General features: G+C 43.5%; 1 long non-coding RNA gene across 1 annotated transcript; it reads left to right on the forward strand.

The window, feature by feature from the left end:
• Positions 1-2,368: 2,368 nt before the first annotated feature.
• LOC150046896 (uncharacterized) lies at positions 2,369-8,226 on the forward strand. Its single transcript, XR_016539483.1, has 3 exons — positions 2,369-2,559; positions 6,952-7,032; positions 8,045-8,226. It is a non-coding gene; the product is annotated as an uncharacterized LOC150046896 (long non-coding RNA).
• Positions 8,227-10,081: the final 1,855 nt, after the last annotated feature.

Below are 10,081 nucleotides of genomic sequence, written 5' to 3' on the forward strand. Positions count from 1 at the left end.
AAGGCCTGCTCTCTACCACTTGAGCCAGCTTTTTTTTAATGATTAATTGGAGATAAGAGCATCACAGACTTTTCTTCTTGGGTTGGCTTTGAGCAGTGATGCTTAGATCTTAGCCTCCTGAGTAGCTAGAATTACAAATGTGTTCCACTGTTCCCCAGCCAACTTCCAGCTTTTCATTGTTTAACTGGAGAGAAGATTCTCATGAACTTTCCTACTTGGGCTGGCTTCAGATATCAGCTTCCCGTGTAGGTAGGATTACAAGCATGAGCCATTCCTCAGCTCCCATCTCCCTTTGACGAAGTGTAGTTATCTAACAACAGAATCCTGTTGAATTTGAGAAGTGACTGTCCCCTCAATTGATCCCATTGCTTTCAGCTCACTAGAAGGTCTCCTTGGTTTTAGAACTTTATCCCCCATTTCTATGACAGTGACTCTCAAATGTCTGTCTCCAGCTCAGACCCCTCCCTGAGCTCTAGACATCTGTACAGATTGGCTAGCTATGTATACCTCTACTTACATAGCAGATGACAGCTTTGAACTTATCATTACCAAAGCTGGACTTCTGGAAACCCTGCCATCCCTCTAGCATTAAGCACACCTGGCATTCAGGGCTCCTTAGAGAAACGACTGCTTCTAGGGCGAGGGAGAAGAAAGCACATAAGTCAGGAGCTATATCATAGTGCCAGACAGTAAGCGTTAACCAAACACACTAAACTCCTCATCCAATGAAATGCAGTCTTACCCTTCTCTATACATAGAAACCACTCTTCCTGTTTCTGAGGCCAAAAACTTTAGGATGTCATTGGCTCAATTTTTTTTCCCCACATTGCTTAAGCCAATACCCAAGCACAGTCTCACATCACGATTCCTCGCCTGCAAATCTCTAAATCACATAGGCTCTTCCTGACATCTTTCAGTCTCTGTTCAAAGGTCAATTTTATCAGTGAAGCCTACTCTGGCATATCAATAAAGAGAGAGCCAGCACATTCCACTGCACCGTTCCCTATGCATGTCCCAAATGTCATACACGTCTTGATAGAACAATTCACCACGAGAAAGAAGCATTCCCCACCGAACAAGAGCCAGCCTGCCACCCTCAGCTTGACCACCATGTTCTCCTGCCAAACACAAACGATTTCCTAGAACAATCATATCTGACAAAACCCTACTGTGTCTGTAGTAGATCAAGGCAAAACAAGACCCTTCCCTAATCATGTTTAAACATGGACAACACACCAGCATTGTCAAATGACCACATGCATCCCATATTCTGGTTTAAAGGAGAGACTGCTGCCGTTTTACAGGTTGCAGCTTGGAGCTGACTCTGTTTTCCTTGCCTTCCACGTAAGAGCTCTTGAGTTACTATGTTAGACAAAATAAACTCTCCCTCTTCATTCAAGATGTCCACACCCTGATCCCCAAAACTTGGGAAGATGTCACTTTACATAGCAAAAGAAAATGGGCAGATGTGACTAATTTGACTTCTAGACTTTTATATCCAGGAGGGCATTAACATGACAATCATTGCAAGAAAAAAAACAGTAAAGGAGATGTAACAACATTGTGCTGCTGGCTTTGAAGATTAAGGAAGGGGCCATAAGCCATGGAATACAGGCAATAGCTAGAAGTTGGGAAAGAAGACAGATTCTATCCCTGGAGCCTCCAGGATATGCTAGGCACTGAGGCATGGTATAAAGCCCCCCGCTTCTTATTCTTTACAACTAGAAAGTATACTCAGTACGTCTCCTTTGGACTCACTCAGCCTGGAGAGCCAAGAGTGGATAAAATGATTATGAAACTCCCTTCTAGGTTTGGGCCTGGAACCATTCTGGTGTCCAGTGTTCTACTGTAATCCCTGCTCAGTGACCAGCAGGAGAGGTGAGAAGCCACAAGACTTCCTTGCACCTTGCCAGCCAAGGGAATCCAGTACCTGGCTGACCGCAGTCAATGCTCAGCCTTGAATGAGGCTGAAGATTCTCAAAATAACCCTGCAATGCTTCCTGTGGAGTCTCTGGTCTGATTTGATGGGTTCCAGCTGACCCTTGCTGTGAAGGCCTCTTAAATCCAGGCCTTTTTCATACTGCTGAGACGCCAGGACAGTAGTCCATACCCAACAGAAGAGAAGAGCTTTTAAGATCACAGTCAGGGCTACAATACCAGCAAACAAAATCATCTGCCTGGCACTGGCAGAAGGATTAAAAATTCCATGAGATGCCTGCATTTCTTCAGGGGTCACTGCAGGGGCAACTGGGGAGAGAGCCACGGTGCCACAGGACATCGCAGGTTCAAGAGCTACTACACAGGCCAAGGCAGGGAAAGACTTCACTGGGTCTAACCAATTTTCTTCTATTGATTTTCAGATCAAAGGGATTCAGCTCACAAATCAAAAGATGCGGCATGTTCTCTCCCGCTAAGTCTGCAGCCTCTCTCAGGCACCTCATGGATCTGCCTGGCATCTTCATTAGCCTGGATGCCTCCAGGTTGAAAACTGCTCTGGAGAGGCAGAAATCTAAAGGTATCTAGGGCACACCAGCTAGCTTGGCACATGTGTGCCCAGAGGTGAGTGGACCTGAAGCCTGGATTGGGTGTTGGTGTCCACCCACTTGGTCTGTGACCTCTTTCAGACTTAGACTAGCAGAGGATATCTTTTCTAAATTATCCACCCAAGCTTGACACCTTGTAGAATATTCCACACCAGAAGGTCGGCAGTGGGTACTTTTAGGTAGAAACAATCATTAAAAAAAAAAGTTTATGTATGTTTCTACCTTGTACTAGTTTATATTTTTTTCTTTCCAATTTTCTATAAAGCAAATGATCTTTATATTTCTACTGTGAAATATATAGCACATTTAGTAAGATATACTTAGCCCAGTACCAGTGGCTCACACCTAGAATTCCCAACTCAGGAGACTGAGATCTGAGGATCTCAATTTGAAGCCAGTCCAGGTGGACAAATCCATCTCTTAATTCTAAGGAACCAGCAAAAAGCTAAAAGCAGAGATGTGGCTCAAATGGAAGAGTGCCAGCTGAGTAAGAGCATGAGGAGTTCAAACCCCAGCACAAGCGCATATACACAAAAGACATGCTTAAAATATACATTTGTGTTGCCAGACACTGATGGCTCATGGCTGTAATCCTAGCTACTCAGGAGGTTAAGATCTGGGGCAGGAAATCTTATCTTAATAGGAGACTCTTATCTTCAGTTAAGCCCCAAGACCAACAAATACTAAGCCATTGTAAGATAAGCACCCTGAAACAACACAAAGCACCGCCCCCCCAGCCTGACTTTGTGAATTCATTCCTGGCTGGCATCTACTGAACAAGATTGATCCACTTTTAAAAGAAAAAACGCATACCCTCTAACTGCCATGCCCGGAAGGGAAGGGTCATCCGTGGCTGGCCCACTTTCTTGCCCCCTCCACCCGTCAGAGTTTTATGCCTGCTCTTCCACCAGGCCAGCTCAGCCAGCTGCCTCTAAACGGATTATCCAAGTCACTGCCACTTTTCCAAATCACTGCTTGGGTCCCAGATTGTGTTTCTCTGCCCAGTGGGCACTGTGCCCCTCGGGGCAGCGGGAAGTGACTCTAGAGCTTCTTGGGCTGCTTAGTTTGTGAACAATCTAAATATCCTTCCACTTGGGAGAGGTATAGAATTTCACTGCTTTTTATTTCCCTGTTCTCCCCTCTCCTCCTTTGTTTCTTTCCAGCCTAGTTTTTAAAGAACTCAAGTTTGCGGACATATCCTAAAATAAATCAAATAGTGTCGTGATTTCTGTATGATCCTTATTGACCTTAATAGTGACCAGCATGGCCAGCTTTTCACTCCTCTCCGTTTCCCCCATTCCTACTGTATTATTTTGAATTAAATCTAAAACTTGTCATCTGTGAATAATGCAATATGTATCTTAAAATATATAAGGTATCTTTCTAAAAGCATATTTTATCAGCTATCAAGCTTCTTTATTTCATAGCTCTTTACAATTGTTTGCCCAAGCCAGGACCAAAAGGAGAGCCATATGTTTTGTTTTGTGGAAATATCTCCTTCTGTGGGGAATGGTAGGAAAGGGTGATAAATGCAACTCTGGACTCTGTTGCTATGGAGTTGGTCATGGCTTCTCGGCTTTTCTGAACTTACAAGAAATACAAAATGTGTACCTATGTGTGCATGTATGTATGCATATTTGTGAGCACGCATATATATGTTTGCATACGTGTATATGTGTTTCAAAGATGCCCGTAAGCGTATTTCCAAGTCAAAATTTCAATTACAAAATTTTTATTTAAAGCCTTTAATTTTGTATTTTGGTTTATAATAGCATCACAAAATTGTTATATAATGAAAATCTTAGTTTATAATAACATCATTACTTGTTTGCTTTCTTTTTCATACATACTGTATGGCTAGGTGCTAGTGGCTCATGCCTAGCAAAAAGAAGCTGAGATCTAAGGATAATGGTTCAAAGCAAGCCCAGGTAGAAAAGTTCACAAGATTCCAGCTCGAAGGAAGGAAGGAAGGAAGGAAGGAAGGAAGGAAGGAAGGAAGGAAGGAAGGAAACAGTAAGAGCCAGATACTTGTGGTTCATGCCTGTACTCCTAGCTACGCAGGAAGCTGATATCTGAGTATTGTGATCTGAAAGCAGCCCAACCAGAAAAATCCCTGAGGTTTTTTTTCTCCAATTAATCAGCAAAAAAACCAAAAAAGCTGTTGCTCAAGTAATAGTGCTCAAATGGTACTGCCAGCCTTGAGTCTTGAGTTAAAAAAAAAGTCTGGCTTTGCCAGGCACGGTGGTTCACACCTGTAATCCTAGCTAATCAGGAGGCTAAGATCTGAGCATCAAGGTTCAAAGCCAAAGCCAGCCCAGGCACTCTTATCTCCAATTAACCTCTAGAAAATGGGAAGTGGGGTTTATCTCAAGGGTAGGGTGGTAGCCTTGAGCTGAAGAGCTCAGGGACATCCCCCAGGCCCACCACCAAACATACACACACACACACACACACATACACACACACACACACACACACACACACGAGAGAGAGAGAGAGAGAGAGAGAGAGAGAGAGAGAGAGAGAGAGAGAGAGAGAGAGAGAGAGAGAGAGAGTGGAAGGCCCTTAGTTCAAGCCCCATACCAGCACAAAAGAAAAGCCAGCGACAGGCAAGGCTAGAGGTATGGCTCAAGTGGTAAAGTACCAGCTTGGCAAACTGAACAAACATAAGCACTGAGCTTAAACCCTGTTACTGATCAAAAAATAGATAGATAAAATAATAATGCTATGATTTGGATGTGGTTTGTCCCCCAAGGTTCCTATGCTGGGAGCTGAGTCCACAGAATAGAGGCTGGTGGTACCCTACTTAGACACTAATTTATATAACTTACCTAAATGCCAGTATTATTTCCAAGGATTTTTTTTTACTGAAAACAGTTTTAGTCTTCTATTCTCAAGATACATTCCATTACATGTGTGCAAATAAATTGCCATATTTTCACCATCATTTGAAATCATTTCTCTTTGAATGCCTCCAACATGACATACAATTGGGTTTGCTTGTTTCAGATACATTTTTTCTGGTGTTAGGGATGGAATTTTTTCAGTGAATTATGTTTTGTAATAACGTAAAAACAGTTATATTCTTGCAAAGTCATATCTGCAGGAAATACATCTTGAGAAGCCCAGTTGCCATCCCTGTCCATTCCCTATAAATATCTTTTAAATTTCCTATTATGATTACTTCATTTGTTAATAAAAAAACATGACAAACACAAAGCATAAAAATAACGCATTTAAACTGAATTTCTAAGTGGCAACAGAAGGCTTGTCCTCTTAAACGACAACCACAGGGTGGGGGCTCTGGAGTGAACCACATTGCTCAATTTTTCTTTCATGACCTTTCTCTGGAAGTTTTCATAGACATTTGCAAGAAGAGAGGCAATTTACTCATTTAATACATAAAGAAATAGGAAAAGAGGAAGACATTTTCTACATGAGCACAAACAAATGCTGCTGAGGTTTCTAAGGGCTATTAGGTAGGTCTTTGTTATGGTTTGAGTCATCAATACCTCCCAAAAGCCACGTGCTAAGCGTTTGACCCCAGATCGTGGTGCTGTGAGAACTGGTGTGAAGGTTAGGATATGGGGCCTAGGAGGAGGAAGTAAGTCGCTGAGAGAGCACCTTGGAAGGGTGGATGGGAGCCCTGGCGCTTTACCTTATCCCACCCCGCTTCCTGGCCACCATGAGAGGTCATGCTCTTCTTCCATGATACCTGACCTCACCACAGGCTCAAAGCAACAGGGCCAAGTGACCATGGGTGGAAGCCTCTGGAATCTTGAACGCAAATTATGCTTTCCTCCTGTTAAGGTGATTTTTTTGGGGGGTGGGGGGGAGGTTCAGTTGTAAGGCTTGAACTCTGGGCCTGGGTGCTGTCTCAGGGCTCATCAGCTCAAGGCTAGTGCTCTACCACTTGTACCACTTCTGGTTTTCTGGTGGTTAACTGGAGATAAAGAGTCTCACAGACTTTTGTGCCCCTGCTGGCTTTGAACCACAATCCTCAGATCTTAGCCGCCTGAGTAGCTAGGATTACAGGTATGAGCCACTGGTGCCCGGCTTTATGATGTTTTTTCTTAAGCATATCACAGTGATAGAAAGCTGACTAACACTGCCTTGGCCCATCCAACAGATAGCCCAGGCCAGTCCCCCACTGAAAACATTGATTCTTTACCCTTGAGAATCTGGGGCCCAAACATACAGGAGTTTTACAAAACTCCCAAGGGAGTGTAGATAGCTCTGTAGATAAGGCATGCACAGAAACCTGTAACACATCTTCAAGTTCCTTTTTGAGAATTTCAAAAAAAAATTGTTGTGGAACTATATCTTGCATCCAGGACACCGGACTGCAAGAAACATGACCTTTTCTTGAAGGACAACTTAATCTCTATTATGACTCCTCCCATTCCAGAAAACAGACGTTAAATCTTGGCCAGATTGAAGACACCTGCGTCCACATAGTCGCACGTAAATCCCCCAAGAACGTCAAAGGGTAAGGGTGATGGGATTCTCACTCTCCCTCTGTGCCCTCCAACCTCCTGGGAATTGGACATCATTCTGAAGGATGCTAAGCCAGAGCTTATCCTGGCTGTTGGATCATTGAAATTCAGCAGCTCATGGCTGGCTCTAATCCACAGTACCAAAATCATTCTGCCTTCAAAGTCCCTATGATTTTTGTCTCTGCACACTCGACAACCCTATATTCTGCTCCCTTGGATTAAGGGATCACTACCTTATATGTATTTGCTGCTTTTCCTTCTAACAGCTTGAGGAATGTTTTTTTAGTTTAGGCTGAGGAATCCTTAATTTGTGTGTGTGTGTGTGTGTGTGTGTGTGTGTGTGTGTGTGTGTGTGTGTGGTTGTGGGACTTGAACTCAGGGCCCGTGTGCTGTCCCTGCACTCTTTTGCGCAAGCTAGTGTTCTACCACTTGGAGCTACAGCATCACTTACAGTTTTTGAGTGGTTAATTGGAAATGAGAGTCTCACAGCGGCTTTTGTGCCCAGGCTGTCTTCAAACCATATTCCTCAAATCTCAGCCTCCTGAGTCACTAGGATTATAGGCATGATCCACCAGCACCCTGCAGACTCCTTATTCTTAACTCTCCAGTATTCTCTCATTCTTTTTAGCTCTATTAGAAATCCTTTTGTTATCCTAAAACCAAGGTTTTGTAATGCAAAATCCTGGGAGCACTATTCTCTTCCTATGGCCTTACATGTCTTACCATGAGATTGTTATACACATTGCACAGAAGGCCTATTGCCTGGGTGAATTTCAGCCATGCTCAACCTGAACAGCTGTATGTATATGCACACACAGTCTTCAGGGATAGGGGGGTGCCAGAGAGGAAATAACATTAACTAGCGCCTCCTGAAAAAAACATTGTCTTGCCACTTAACAAAGTTCCAGAGGCTGAGCCTGGGTGATTGCTTGCAAGTTTGAGTGGAAAGGAATAAGAAAAGTGAAAATGTTGTTTGTTTGTTTGTTTTTTCTCTCTTGGCTTTAGACTAACCCCTCTCTGATCTTGTCGCTTTGGTATTCCCAAGAAAATCTCAGTCTGCCTTTTTGGAGCACCAAAATACCCAGATTCTAAGAAGAGAAGCTGAAGACACCCCAGAAACAAGCCCTGGAGATTCTGTTCTAGATCAGAGCAAAACACTGGCATCAGGGAATAATTGAGCTTCCAAACCCCAGCATGATTTAAAAAAGAAAAATAAAAGCCTCTGAAAAGTTTACCTTAGTCTCTGGTCTGTCCCCAGTCCCTAAGTTCTAAAGTTCATCTTGTTGCCATGGCAGCTGCTGCCCAATAGAAATGTTTCCCCTCATAGCAACTGCCGAAAGCAGTCCAATCTCACAGAGGCTGACCAAGGGGCGGGTTTTGCATCCTTAGACACAAAGGATGCTGTGTTCAGAAACAATCGCTAGATAACACTTGGCCTAAGAGATGCAGCCCAGATTGATGCAGCACTGAGACATCAGGTTATAGAGTTAGTCTGACTGGTCATCATCAATTCACTCACCATCGACAGCACTTTCTTCATGTGGAATTAGGCTGCCAAGTCGCTGTGATCACCAAAGCAGTGAGTTGGGGAAGCCAAGAAAAAGGGAATTATAAGGCAGTATGAGAAGAAGATGAGAACTGATGAGTGGTGGAATATATTGTCCTGAGAAGAGCTGGGCTGAGTCTTCAAAGACAAGTGCGAAGCTGGATCCTTCACAGACAAAAATTCATTCATTGCACAACTTATGTAATAGCAAGTCTGAAGCTCTGTGGCGCAAGTGCCGTGGCCGTGTTCCATCAGTGAATTGGAGAGCAGGAGCAGGGGGAGGGCGTGAAGGGGTCAGGTCGTGGAGGTGACTGGAAATCAACTTACAACCATACAATTTATTTTATTATTTTATTGTCAGTCCTGGGACTTGAACTTAGGCCCTGGGCACTGTCCTCAAGCTTATTTATCAAAGCACCACTTCTGGCTTTTTCTGAGCAGTTTATTGGAGATAAGAGTCTTATGGAGGGCCGGGAGTTTGGCCTCGTGGTAGAGTGCCTGCCTAGCATGCACGAAGACCCGAGTTCGATTCCTTGGTACCACATACATAGAAAAAAAAGCCAGAAGTAATGCTGAGGCTCAAGTGGTAGAGCTCTAGCCTTGAGAAAGTCCAAGGACAATGCTCAGGCCCTGAGCTCAAGCCCAGAACTGGCAAAAAAAAAAAAAAAAGAGTCTTATGGAGTACTCTGCCCAGGCTGGTTTCAAACCGCATGCCTCAGATCTTAGCCTCCTGAGTAGCTAGGATTACAGGTGTGAGCCTATTTTTATGCTAAAGGAATACTATTGTTCCCACGTGACAGTTTAGGGAATATATCTAGTGTCCCAAATTTCTCTAGGCCAAATGGGAATTCAATCCCAGCCACTGAATCTTTAATACATGTCCTCTTACTTGTCCTTTTTACGGTGTCTCTCTGTCAAGGAGCTATAGTACTTAGAACAGACCACATACGTGTACACGCGCACACGCGCACGCACACACCAAAATCTAACCTTTCCAACTTCATCCTAAGTTCTAACAATTGCACACTGAAAAATAAAAATGAACCATCAAGTAATGGAACAAAGAATTAACTGCTTTATTAGAGAAGAGCTGGACATGGGGGCACATACCTGCAATCCCAACACTTGTAAGAATAAGTTCAACCTGGACTACACATGAAACCCTATATGGAACATGGGGAAGGGCAGGGAAAAGGACTGAAAACAGTAGCTTTTCCCTAGTAATAAAGAAATTCTAAAATAAAGGATGTTCTGGTTCATGCGAATGACATTGTAGAGGCACATTCAGTGGAAAAGTGGTCAGAATATGTCACTGAACTCAAGCAATTACACAGTTCCATTCCACAGTTCGTTCTTTCTTTCTTTCTTTCTTTCTTTCTTTCTTTCTTTCTTTCTTTCTTTCTTTCTTTCTTTCTTTTTTGCCAGTCCTTGGCTTGGACTCAGGGCATGAGCACTGTCCTGGGGTTTTCTCAAGGCTAGAGCTCTACCACTTGAGC

Source organism: Megascapheus bottae, chromosome 24, assembly GCF_031878675.1.
Source record: "Megascapheus bottae isolate mThoBot1 chromosome 24, mThoBot2.hap1, whole genome shotgun sequence".
Classification (NCBI taxonomy): Eukaryota; Metazoa; Chordata; class Mammalia; order Rodentia; family Geomyidae; genus Megascapheus; species Megascapheus bottae.